General features: G+C 39.2%; 1 protein-coding gene across 2 annotated transcripts in view; it reads right to left on the bottom strand.

Moving 5' to 3' along the window:
• SLC23A2 (solute carrier family 23 member 2) overlaps window positions 1-13,603 on the bottom strand; it is a 150,913-nt gene that overhangs the window by 111,557 nt on the left and 25,753 nt on the right. The window contains exons 1-2 of one of the 2 annotated variants that reach the window (XM_027118229.1): window positions 10,838-10,854; window positions 9,571-9,660 (exon numbers count right to left, since the gene is read on the bottom strand). The exons of the other annotated variant lie outside the window; for it this stretch is intronic. The gene's annotated coding sequence lies outside the window, so the exon portion shown is untranslated. Of the gene's footprint in view, window positions 1-9,570; window positions 9,661-10,837; window positions 10,855-13,603 lie in introns of those variants that run through there. 2 annotated transcript variants of the gene reach the window in all.

Here is a 13,603-nt window from a genome sequence, read left to right as displayed (position 1 = left end):
TTAACACTCATCATCCTCACTGTGCCTCTCCTGCCCCAGGTACTATCCATATGAACCATGTTGACCTGCAGAGCTCCCAGGTCTTAGCTCAAAAAGTCTCCTCCTGTGCTTCCCTGGTGGCGCAGTGGTTGAGAGTCCATCTGCCGATGCAGGGAACACGGCTTTGTGCCCCGGTCCGGGAGGATCCCACGTACTTTGGAGCGGCTGGGCCCGTGAGCCATGGCTGCTGGCCCTGCGGGTCCGGAGCCTGTGCTCCGCAGAGGGAGAGGCCGCGGCGGTGAGAGGCCCGCGTACCGCCAAAAAGTCTCCTCCTATAGGAAGCATTCTTGGGTTAGCTGTTCCTCTACTTCCATGTTTCAATAGCACACTGCTTCTTGGTCCAGCTTCCCAACCAGGCAGGGATAGGGCAGAGACACAGTGTTCATCACATAAAAAAGCATTCAAATATATGAGGAAAAGAGAATTTTTCCATGGGTCAGTTAGCCATACAACCAAAACAAAACCTAATCCCTGCCCTCCAGTTTCACTCAAGGAAACCATGTGGCTGGGATAAGAGAGAGGGTAAGGGAGAGGTAGTGGAGCAAAAGGTATAGTCTGTGGGCCAGAATTAAAATATAAACAGATATTTGAGAAAACTCAAGCAGAATCAAGATGGATTTTATTGCATTTATTTCCACTGTGTGATTTAACATACCACTTTTTGTACAAATAATGTATTTTTATGGAAACACTATTTTTAGTGTATTAATACTATTTTTAATGTACAGGGGCCACTGAAAAGCTAATTTTATATGGAATTTTAATGACAAGATAAAACATATGCAAAACTGACTATTATATCCAAGATACAAACATGATATCACTTAACTGTATAAAAATTCTAGGAGGAGTTGTTATTATCCCCACAGTTTAAAACTGAGGCACAGAGAGGGTGATATACCCTTGGACAAAAGCCAAGGGCAAGTGACAGACAAAGCAATCACTGAGAGCATGAAAACTGCTCCTATTCCCTTACAGACTAACAGAACAAGGTTCTAAAGATGAACAGCCAGAAAAGACCTGAGATGTTATGTCTGAAGGTCATTTTGGAGGAAGCTGAGGAAAGCCCCCAGTTACTGTCAGGGAATAAAAAGAAAGACACTTTCTCCTCTTCCACACCTCCAAGTAACCTTTGTCATTTGATGTCTCCCCCCACCTTTCCAGTACAACAACAGACTTGGGTGCTTAAGTAACCTCCAGGGCATGGCTCTGCCCTGCTAACCCTGTGCCCCCTCAGTACCACCCCAGCTCCTGCTTCATCCTCCATTTCTAGCACACAGGTAACTCATCTCTCACCTCTAGCTACTGTTGCCACTGCTAGCTCCGCTGGAGAAGAGAAGGCACTGCTCATGTGCTGGGAGAAGCATTTCCATGCCTCAAGCTCAAATGGACTAATCAGCTCTCTCCCTGAATTACCCTTCAGACCACACCATTCCTCTTTGGAATGTTCTCACCTTTCCTGTGCCCCAACTGCCAAAACCAAATTTCTTTCTCTCACCTGCAGAGAGAGGTCAAGCCCCACCTTTCCTTAATTTCCTGACTACCCATTACACCTGCTCTGTTTTGCTGGACTTTGGCACAGTTACATAGTTCTCTCAACCACCTGCTCTCTTCCTATAGTCTGGAAGAAATCCTATTTGCAAATCTCTTCTGCAATATTTTTTTCTCCCCTCCAAGCCCTCCTGCTCCCTATTCCAGTTTACTAAGAGTTCTGTCTCCTCCTCCCCACAGACTCTCCCAAGATAAGGAAAGGGGCACTCTGAAATCTCACCTACCCTGATGGATTAACTGATGGCTGAACAGTGGGTTTGACTACACTGCACTGCAATTACCTGGGGCTGGGACACTGTAATTCTTCTCTAGACTAAAACCAAGTACACAGTGATTGAAATAAATTTTCCCTGACCTTCATTAAATGGGAGCCTTTTTCCTGACCTTTAATAAACATCCCATGCCTGTTTGTTATATATATATTTTTTTCTGCAGAGAAGCATGTTCCTCCTAATCCATTAAAAAAAAAAACAACCCACATCCATTCAATATAGAGACTACAATTACTTAGAATCCTATGGCACAGATGTATTGGGTTTTTTGGTGTCAAAACCTGACATTTTTACAACCCCCAAACCTTAAAAGGAGTATAAATAGATGTATTCAGCTATAAAAGAGGCTCCAGCTCTCTCTGAGGTTTGTTTAATCTATGTTCCTTGTTGCCTGTGTACTTACTTTTCCTCAAATCCCTAAAATTTTGTATAAAATAAAACATAAAAGAGCACAGAGGGCCTTGGAAGTCCCAGGACTGGACCTCACTCAGAAAATAAGGTAAATGAGCACCTGAAAAACACTGAATCTAACATTTTAATTGCTGCAGATCAGGTTTTTATTGTCACTCTCACATATTTAATGAAGGGCATCGCCTTCTAAGGGTTGCATAAATCTTAATGTTATTAATATTCAAATAATGTCTGACAGCACCAAGAAAGACTGCGGAGATTTTCTGGTAACCCAGCTTAGGAAACTTGAGCCATAGGCTCCTCACCCACCTACACAGACATACACACACATAGCCACATATTCGCAGGAAAAAAAAAAACAACAACAACAAGACACACAGTCTCATAGACAGGAGCACACATAGTCACAGATGCATGTGCATGGAAACAGACACCCATAAACCCAGATGCACAGACATAGGCAGATGCAGACACTAATTCCCCAAAGCAAAGCTTCTGTACCAAGAAATGGTCTTACCTGAAGAGTGAAATCTTACTGTATCCCCCCACAATATTTTGTATTCAGTGCCCTACCCACCAATTCTGTGCTGGGATCTGTGTGAGGCTGGGATCCTTCTGATGCTCAGCATAAGACTCTTCAGGTGCTGAAGGAATTTTGGCTTTTATAACCCACACAGGCTCACCAAAATTGTATAACATCACCACCTAGTCAGAAATGCTATCTACTTTGTATTACACAATAGCCACCCTCTGGTTACAAATGGTTACTGCATACCTCTGGTATGGTTTGTTTACCATCAATCTGTAGCAGGTTTCTATGTGGCAGGCTGGATATTCTATTGTGGAAACCAAGCAGCTGTTGCGATTACATTTCTCAAACCCACACAAATAAGGCAAATAAAAACCTATCTTTCCAAACCCTTCCGTTCAGATGAACAAGTCCACCCACACTGCTTTCAGCTCAGTGAAAAGGGAGATTAATTTTACTCCCTGGTAATTTTTCATTTCCCCAATCAGGGGCCCAAAGACAACTATTTTCAAAGCTCAAAGACTTTCAGAGATTAAAAATAGATCTGGGGGCTTCCCTGGTGGCGCAGTGGTTGAGAGTCCGCCTGCCGATGCAGGGGACACAGGTTCGTGCCCCAGTCCGGGAGGATCCCATATGCTGCGGAGCGGCTGGGCCCGTGAGCCATGGCCGCTGAACCTGCGCTTCCGGAGCCTGTGCTCCGCAGCGGTAGAGGCCGCAGCGGTGAGACGCCCACGTACCGCAAAAAAAAAAAAAAAAAAAAATAGATCTGAAGGTATGATTTCTTCATTAGATTACAGGCAGAGCCAACAATAACCATAACATTGAGAGCTCTAACTGCTGGAGCCCCGCTGTATGTGGCACCTCGTGTACACTCCCAGTTGCAGAGGCCCCACTGGACAGTGAAAGTGCCATGAAGACATAGAAAAAGGCAGACATACACTGACAATCTGGTACCAGTGAGAAGGAAGAAGCCGCAGCTGCAGTCAGACTTTGTCCCTTCCAGTCCTGACTCCAGGCAAGGGCCTACCAAAACCTAGGCAATGGTCACCTCGCCTCTGCTGTGAGAGGGCAAATACTTGCCCCCATCTCCCCAACACCACTGCACTTCCCAAATCCAGACAGAAAACCATGAAACTCAGATGAGAAACAGCTAGGCAGAAGATGCATCTTGGAAGATGGGATCCCTGAGATAAAGGCAGAAGAAGAACAAGGACAACTCCTGGAGAGAAAAGTAGCTCTAAGTGTTACTTATTCATGAATAATCTTAAGGAAATCAGCAGTGAGCATAAGAGGAAGATGCCACTTGACTAGGGGAGAAGCTATAGCAGAAGCTGGGGAGATGGTTGAAAGGCAAGCACTTTAACTGTTCAGGGGCAAGAGATTCACAACCACAAGTGCCCAGAACACAGGTCACACGTGACACACCCAACCCATCAGGTCAACATACCCAGGTAGTCCCTTGCTCCAAGGTGAGCTAACCCAGTGTGTGGCCTATGGGAAAAATACTCCAGTTTCTGTATCCTGAATACAAGAACTATAATCAGGATGTTCTGTGAAGACTCAAACTTCAAAAAGGTTCTACTGTAGGAACCAAAAGAAAATTTCAATTTGGAAAAAAGGAAAAAAGAATAAAAAACAAAGACAGTTGTGTATCAACAAAGGAAACAGGATCGGATGATTATATGAAGAAAATGGACTAAGAACAAGAGACAACAACTGGGGTGGGGAAGAACTGAGAGGAAACAAAAAGCACAAAATTAGCTTAGAAGCATTAAAGAGAAGTGAAACTGCAGAAAACAGCAGAAAACTGAAAGGTGGAGGACAAGCTTGAGAAACTCCTAGACAAGGAAAAGTCCAGAAAGGCAACAACAGTTCAGAGATGAGTACCATGAAGGGAAAAAAGCAAAGAGCAAAGCCAAGACATGAATAATCCAGTGCTTATTAAATGGACTTAAAAAACAAAGAAGCCAGTCATGCTGTAGGATTCCATTTTATATGAAATGTCCAGAATAGGCAAATCTATAGAGACAGAAACATTAGTGGTTGCCTGGGGCTGGGGTAGAAATGGGGGGACAGGAATGGAGAGTGACCGTTAATAGGTTTGGGATTTCTTTATGGGATGAAGAAAATTTCTAAAATTTGATTGTGGTGATGGTGGCACAAGTATGATTTACTAGAAGCCACTGAACTGTACATTTTAAATGGGAGAACTTTAAGGTATGTGATTTACATCTCAATAAAACTTTTTTAAAAAAGAACAATGAAAGAGACTTAAAGATAAAACAGATATAGAAAAAACCACAACTAATTCTGAGATTAAGAAAAATCTGAGTATAGAAATGGGCACACCAGAGTCATTCAAAATTAGAGAAGAAACTTAACTTGAACACATCCTGGCAAAATATTTTAACTACAGGATGAAAAAGTCATAGAAACACCCAGGGAGATGGAGAAAATGTTTGGTTTACTTGAGCAGTAGCAATAATTAAGATTAGCCCCAGGATTTTCCAAGGCAGTATTAAACACCAGAAGTCAATAGAAAATATAGATCTATAGAAAACTGGAGAAAAGGGTTTCCCAAAGAATTTTATAATCAAACAAGTTGCCCTTCATGTGTTAAAGCCCAAAACTGCAATTTCAGATATGCATGGGCTGAGAAAGAAAAAAAGCAAAGCCTGAGGCTATATTCCAGCCACATAAGAGGTAAAATTTGGAGTGGTCACTAATAAACAGGGTTGCTAACAATGTATACCAGCCAAACCCATCAAGATCAGGACATAAACCCAGTTATAAAATTGACTGCATATGGGCTTCCCTGGTGGCACAGTGGTTGAGAGTCCACCTGCCAGTGCAGGGGACACAGGTTCATGCCCCCGTCCAGGAAGATCCCACATGCCGCGGAGCAGCTGTGCCGGTGAGCCATGGCTGCTGAGCCTGCACGTCCGGAGCCTGTGCTTTGCAACGGGAGAGGCCACAACAGTGAGAGGCCCGCGTACCACAAAAAAAAAAAAAAAATTGACTGCATATATCAAATTATTCTTTAAGAATGTGCTATGTAATGTTAAAAACGTAATTAAAAACAAAGCAGATTGAACAAGAGTACATTAAAGACTGAATGCAGGAAATGAGAAGATGCTGAAAGCCCTTCTCCCAAACAGATGGGAATGGGAAAATACCATTAGATTTTAGCTATGACAACTGAAGAAAGTCTTTTTTTTTTTTTTAGAGAAACTACTATTAGAATTTGAAACAGACTATAGACTAAAACTAAACCTGTAAATTAGTTAAATTCATTCCATTAAAAATATTCCCAGGTTTGTCAAAAACTAAATGCCTGGATTTCCTTGGTAGCACAGTGGTTAAGAATCCACCTGCCAACGCAGGGGACACAGGTTCAAGCCCTTGTCCAGGAATATCTCACATGCCGCGGATCAACTAAACCCGTGTGCCACAACTACGGAGCCTGCACTCTAGAGCCTGTGAGGCACAACTACTGAGCCCGTGTGCCACAACTATGGAAGCCTGTACACCTAGAGCCCATGCTCCACAACAAGAGAAGCCACTGCAATGAGAAGCCCGCGCACCGCAACGAACAGTAGCCCCCTGCTCGCCGCAACTAGAGAAAGCCCACGCATAGTAACAAAGACCCAACACAGCCAAAAATAAATAAATAAGTTTATTAATAAATAAATAAATGCCTAAGATAAACCTTAAAAATGAAACAAAAATAAAGCAACATTAATGCTGCTTTATCATTATTTTTAAATGTCAGACACAATGGAATTCATGCCAGAAAGTATTAAAAGGGGAAAAAGAGGGTCATTTTACATTGCTATATTATAAAATTCATATGTTAATTTTATGTTCTGAACATTATTTCATTGAAATAAGATCCATAATGGTTAGCAATACAGAAGAATGACCAACACTATAAACATACCTATCTGCCTCCAAGAAGATAGGGGGCAAGAGGGTGGAGGGGTAATGAGCACAGGCTTGATCTCTATGTTAATTTTATTTTGCATCACTTAGAGAATCTGACCAATATAATGAATCAGGCTAACATAATAAGTATCAAACTTTCCATGACATAGAAAGTAGAGCTTTATTTTCAACAGCTAAAGAGCATTAGTGGAAACTGACCACCATGCCAAATGAAAATTTCAGTCCCCACAAAAAAGGAACACTTCTCAGTGCCCGATCATAATGTCAAAACACATAAAAAATAATTATCAACAAAGAAAGTTTAACAACTTCAAAATTTTTAGCCTTTCTCCCAAATAACCGTTAGGTCAAAGGTGAAATTGAGACTGTTAAAAATACCCTTACAAAAAAAGAATAAGCAACAAAATACTCTAAAGAAACTTAAAAAAAAAAATTAAAGAGAGGAAGAGGAAAAAATTAGCTAGGAAATAAGCAACAGAACTGATAAATTTGATAAATACATCCAAGAGGGCTCTTAAGGCCAAGGCAGATAGAGACTTTCCATTCAAAAACACACTGGACCCAGGTGGTTTCCTAGGCAAACGTCTCCAAGCATTAAGGAAGTTACTCCTTACACTTAGCTCCAAAGCACCGGAAAAGGATGAAAAGCTTGTCAATCATTTTAGAAACCTAAGCATAACCCTGATTCCAAACTTGACAAAGCACAAAAAAAGGAAAAAAGCTAGTATTACAACTCATATCAACAGGCAGAAGGAAGAAAAACCATTAAGATCCAAAAAGAAAACCAGAAACCAAAAAGGCATTTGATAAAACTCAAAATCAATTTTTGAATGAAATTCTTCATGCATTCCAATACAGAAGAAAAATGTCCTCAAAAAGAATCCCTATCTCATGCCAAAAGCCAATGAGATACTTACTCTGAAAAACCCAGAAAGGTTATATTAAAGCCAAAAACAGAAGGGAATGTGATGGCCTCCGTTACAGAAAACTGTTCTGGAAGTTCTAAATAATACAGTAAGAAAAAGATTTTTAAAGTTCAAATAATAGAAAAGGGAAGACAAAAGAATTATTCACAGGTAATGGATCTGTCTACAAAGAAAATGAATTGGTGGGGTGGGGGGGGCACTAGAATAAGATACTTCAGAACGGTAGCCATTTACAAATGAACACAGAAAAAAAACCATCCTATGCACTAGCATTAACTCATATGATGACCCTCTTTTAAAGTACTGTATACATGCACGTGCAAGTGTGCTAAGAAAGCAAAAGGTGATGCACCAAGCTGCTTATACCAGTTACCTCTGTAAAGTGGGATTAAATTGTTTTTACTTTGTGGAAAAGTTTTAAGTCTTAATTTTGTCCCTCCCAATGTATTAGGAGGCAAAATTAGCAGTAGTTCAATTCTTGGCACCCATATAAGGTCAGTAAATTTAGGACCAAAAATTAGGCAAAACAACCAAAAGGCTAAACTTGGCCAAATACTGAAAAAAATGTTTAATTCTTCAGAAATAATTATGTATTTGAAAATATCTAATTTGATTAATGTATTCTCTGATTTATCTTTTCCCTTTAAGGACAAATTTAAACTATTTTTTTAAAACCTTACACATTTGGTGATTATCTATTTCTGCCTTTCCAAATAAATGTTACATACTGACATTTCAGTGTCCCTACTGTTGTAAAACTGAGTAAAACAACAAAGGAGATTTAGAGTTAGCAACTGGACAAAACTACTCTGATCCTGTAATAAGATAACCTGGGGGGAGGGGGGGAAGGAATTCTGTAAACACTAAAAGCAAATATATTAACAACACCCTCTACCTGTTACAATATTTAAATGGCACTTCATTAAGATAAATTATAAAATATAAAATTTTTTTAATATTTTGTAAAATTTCACACAGAAAAGTAGACAGAACTGAAATACATTTTAACTTCATATCCAACTTATTTCTATGTATTGTTTTCATTCACGTGGCAAATTCTCTACTTAATTGTCAGAGACCACCAGGTGTGAGTCCTCTGTCATTCAATTAATAACTAGACTAATAAAAAGCCTTGATTTTAAGTTCAGCACACAACCAATTAAATTCAGGCAACATTTCCCAGCCTCCCTTGCAGCTAGATGTGGCCGTGTGACTATGTTTTGGCCAATGGGATGTGAGTTGGAGTAAACATACTCCCTCCTTTCCCTCTTCCCACTGGCTGAAGGAAACATCTTGAGCCATGTAAATGAATCAATACTCTAGGAATGGTGAAACTATAAGAAAAAAAAGGAGCCAGATTATGTGAAAAAGAAACTATTTCATATTTGGGTATAATAGAACAGCCAAAACTATTACCCCCTCCCAAAAAAAAAAAAAAAAAACCCACACACGTAGAAAGAAAATCTGGCAAGACAACACATTTGGAATAAACCCAGTCACTAAATTTTCAACAGGAAATAAATCAGTACATATTTCAAACCTGGCTAAATTCTATTTTCCTTCAGAGGAACCAAATGGAAGGATCACAATAAAGGATACACATTTGTGTGAGGTGAATAAATTCACTGTTCCCCTTGACCATCAAAGACTTATTAAGTTGGCTTCTCCAGCAGACACTTAGAGGCTGGCCTTTCATTCATAATCTCAAAGCACAACTCGGAATATGTGCTGACAGCACATCCAGAATTCAGCAATAAAAGTAAAAGTAAGTGTATTCAATTCTGAAAGTAAATCCACTGTGAAGACTACATCCTTCAAACTAACGATTCACATTACAGTGTGTTCTGGTCAGTTCCTTGAAGTCGAATACAAGGGGTAGTGGGAAAACAGAACTCACTGAGAATCCAGAAGCCCATGGTTCTGCAGACCATGCACGATGGTGTAAGTGCAGGAAAGACATTATCCAGTGGGCCTCAGATGTCTTGCTCTGTAAAATAAGGGTGTTGGTCCATATCTGTTGTTTTTGCATGTTTGCTTTCAGTAATGAAACAAGCACCCTCAAATTGAATCTTATTCAAAGCTGGGAGGGGGGCAGTCTACATAAGTAGGTGGATGATGTCATTAAAATGGGGACTCAATACTCTTCACTATAAAGTTTTAATACACATTTTCCAGAAATAAAACCAAATTTTAAAAATCCCCAACCAGTAAATCAAAGATTCCATAACCATATGAACTTTGCTGAGAGCAGCAAAAAAAATACATTTACCAAGCTTTCTAGCAGCAGTCTGCAAATGTTAGGCTGCACTATACCATCTCTTTATCATTATTTGGTTACCCTAACACAATGCTGATTTTGAATTAAAGGGGGAAAAAAGAACATGCAAGACCAAGAAAGGCAAATATCAATTATTTTAAATCATTTAAAAATATAATCCATTTTAAAATTTAATTTTTTGGGTTAAAAAAAGACATTCCTATTAGAATGGCTAAAACAAAAAGAAACTGCTAATACCAAATGCTAACAAGGACACAGAGCAAATGGAACTCTCATACACTCGTGATGGGTTTGTTAAAATGGCAAACCACTTTAGAAAACAGTTTGGCCATTTCTTATAAAGTTAAAACACACACTTACTCTAAGATCCAGCAATATACTCCTGGGTATCTACCCAGAGAAATGACAACTTTTGCTCAAACAAAAATCTGTACATAAATGTTTACAGTGGTTTACAATAGCCCAAACCTGGAAACAACATTCACCTTTAACTAGTGAATGGATAAACAAACCATGGAATATGCCTATTAAAATGTGGTATCATTTCACACCTACCAGATAATACAGGAATAAAAGTGTTTAATAATACCAAGTGTTGGAAAGGCTGTGGATAAACAGGAATTTTCCCACTGTTGCCAGAAATGTAAATTGGTTCAAATACTTGGGAGAACAATTTGGTAACATCCAGCAGGTTGAAGATGTGTGTGCCCTATGATTCAGCAATGCCACTTCTCAGCATACTCCACCCCATTTTAACAGTATACAACCAACACATCAACAGGAGAATATATAAATAAGTTCTGGTATGTTTAAACAGTGGAATAAAACAGAGCAGTTAAAACAAGTGAACTCTAGCCACTTGGATCAACATGGCTTGAAAACATACCTGAATGAGCAAGTAGGCTGCAGAACTCATACCACATGAGATCTTTTATTATGGGTTTTAAATCAGTCAATATTGTATGTTGACTTATCGATATGGAAACATATAATACAAAAGTAAAACTGTGGACTGCAAAGTTACCTCTAGGAGAGAGAGAGAAGATGATATTAGCAAAGGATACAAAAAGGATATTTAAAATGTTTTATTTTCTTATTTAAAAAAAAAACCCTAAAGCAAAGACAATGTGGTTAGACTTATTAGATCTGGGTATCTGACATATGAGGGTTCATTCTTTCAATTTCTTTATATTTGAAATTTCCCAATTAAAAACAAAATTCTAACAAAAAAACTCCAGAAGTTTCACACAAAACACATGCAAAACACATGCAAAAACCGGTAAAAGCAGTTGCCTCCAGAGAGGGAAACTGGGAGCAGACAGAAGGGAGACTTACTTTCTATATCTGTCTTCATGTACTTTCTGAATTTTTTTCCATGTATATCCACTACCTTTTTTATTTTAAATTACAAATAAATCTGATGTACTCTTCACCTCAAATCCGACCCCTCTCCAAGGGGGGAAAAAAAACTAAAGTATTTTTATTTTGGATAAAGAAAGGCTACTAATGGAGATTCCAGCCCAGACTGTGCCACAAATGAGCTCTGTCACCTTGGGAGGTGATTTAATCCACCCCTCTCCAAGGGCTGTGTTACTTCTAAAATCCTATTTTCTGCGAAAACACAAACATCTCTCCATAAATTGAAGATCTGAAATTCTAAGTATACCAATAAGGAGCAATAAGCAGTTCTCCTGTAATCCTGGGTAGAAAACTTTCAGAATCTGTAACAACAGGTCCACACAGACTGTCTGTAGTGATTGCCTCATGTCCTCTGTGGAATAAAGTGGGTAGAGATATATAGAGATAGTCACTATTACTCAACACTCAATGAGACAGGAAGTTGAGGGAGCACTTATCTGATGACTTATTTTCTTAATGAACTAAAAAGTGGAGGTCATGGTGGAGAAGAAGGAGGCCAAGGATGAGATATGGGAAAGGAATGAGTAAAATTACTGACAAAGGAAAAAAAAAGTCAAGGATCTAGCTGAGCCCAAAACTTATAAATATGTAAAGGAGAAAGTCACCTTGTTATCCAATTTCTCTCCAGCAGAGTGCAACTAACAAAAAAAGATAGAAAAATTAAACAAGTAGGACTGTGCCACTGACGAAAGTTGGCAAGTTATGGGGCCAATTCAGAGAATGAGAAAACCAAGGTGTTGGTGAGATGACAGTAACGAGACTCCCTGAAGTCCACAGCAGGTAAGAAGGGTTGGGAAGGCAAGAGGAAGCCAGAGAACACCGAAGTGCCCAAGGAACAAGGACTGCTGGAGGAGAATAAATGAGAGCTAGGAAGGACAGGATGTGTGCAGAGGGGAGATTCTCCAAGCTCAAGGTTCCCAAAGTATCATCTGGGAGATAACAAGGCCCAAGAAAGCTGAAGTGAACTGGATGTAAAACTTCCTGGAAAAGATAATGTAAAGGGAGAGTGAGGTTTGAAGGCTGGATAAGCCAACAACTTAGAGACGATGTTAGAAGACACAGTGGAAAGAAACATAGCAAGCCAGGAGCCAACATCCAAGGCACATAAATGGCCAAGAAGTTGGTAGATGATGGCACAAAGTAGAGAGAGGATGGTATCACAGACTGATGTGAACTTCAAAACTGATAGGCATCAAGGCTGGAGAACACAGCCTGCTATTCTCACTACCTGGAATGCTATAACATCTGGAGAATTCCTATTCATACTTCAGATCTCTGTTTAAATGATCAATTCCTCAGCAAATTCCTTCCAGACCCCTCAAAATCCAAGTCAAACTGTTCACCTTCCTTCACTGTTCCCTCCAAAGCAATGACGCAATTCATGCCAAGTATCCTTCTTTATCCAAATTTATGCTCTTTTTGAGTTCATGCAGTGAGGAATCCACATTTTCCTGAATCTATCTGGTTCCTAAGTTTGGACTAGCAAAATAAAAGATTTCAGAAGGGTATACCCCAAAATTTATCCAGAGCCACCAGGTCAGGAAGGCAGGTTCTCTGATGAATTGGATTTAGGACACCTTAGCCACACACACTTAAAAGCAGTCCACTTGGCTGTAAGAATTCCTAACACATCAAGATTCCTTTTTAATTTTAATGTGATTCTCACTATATTGCTGATGGGAATATAATCATGTGTAAGCTTTCTTCTGAAAAATGTGAGAAATCCAAAAGATCATAAATAAAATGTATTACTTATAATTCACTCAGCAAATCATAAAATTACTTAATAATTTTTAACGTCCCTTAAGCAGGAAAGCAGTTTGGATATACTGCTAGTGGGAGTAATTACTGGCTTTAACATTTCTAGATGGCCATTTAACAACATTAATCAAAAGCTCTAAAAATACACCTAACCTTTGACCCAACAATCCTATTCTTAAAGAATTTATCATAACAAAATAATTAAAATAGGCTCAAATTTTTCAAAGTGAGAATGTTCACTAAATAGTGCTTAGAATAATCCAAAACTGGAAGGTAAATTATTAATGTCTAAAAATAGAAAACTGGTTGGTTAAATCATGAGTTAATTCTTATAATAATATATTATGGGGATTAAAAAATTGGTAATAACATTTCACTGACATGGAAATGTGTTGACTGTGTCACTGAGTAGAGGAAAAGGCAGGTTACAAAACATACATGACAATCCTATTAAAGTTGTAGCCACACACAC

This window comes from Aethalodelphis obliquidens, unplaced genomic scaffold (genome assembly GCF_003676395.1).
Source record: "Aethalodelphis obliquidens isolate GAN/ISIS:26980383/991018 unplaced genomic scaffold, ASM367639v1 scaffold18, whole genome shotgun sequence".
Taxonomy (NCBI): Eukaryota; Metazoa; Chordata; class Mammalia; order Artiodactyla; family Delphinidae; genus Aethalodelphis; species Aethalodelphis obliquidens.
This window is presented reverse-complemented; position numbering and strand designations above follow the sequence as displayed.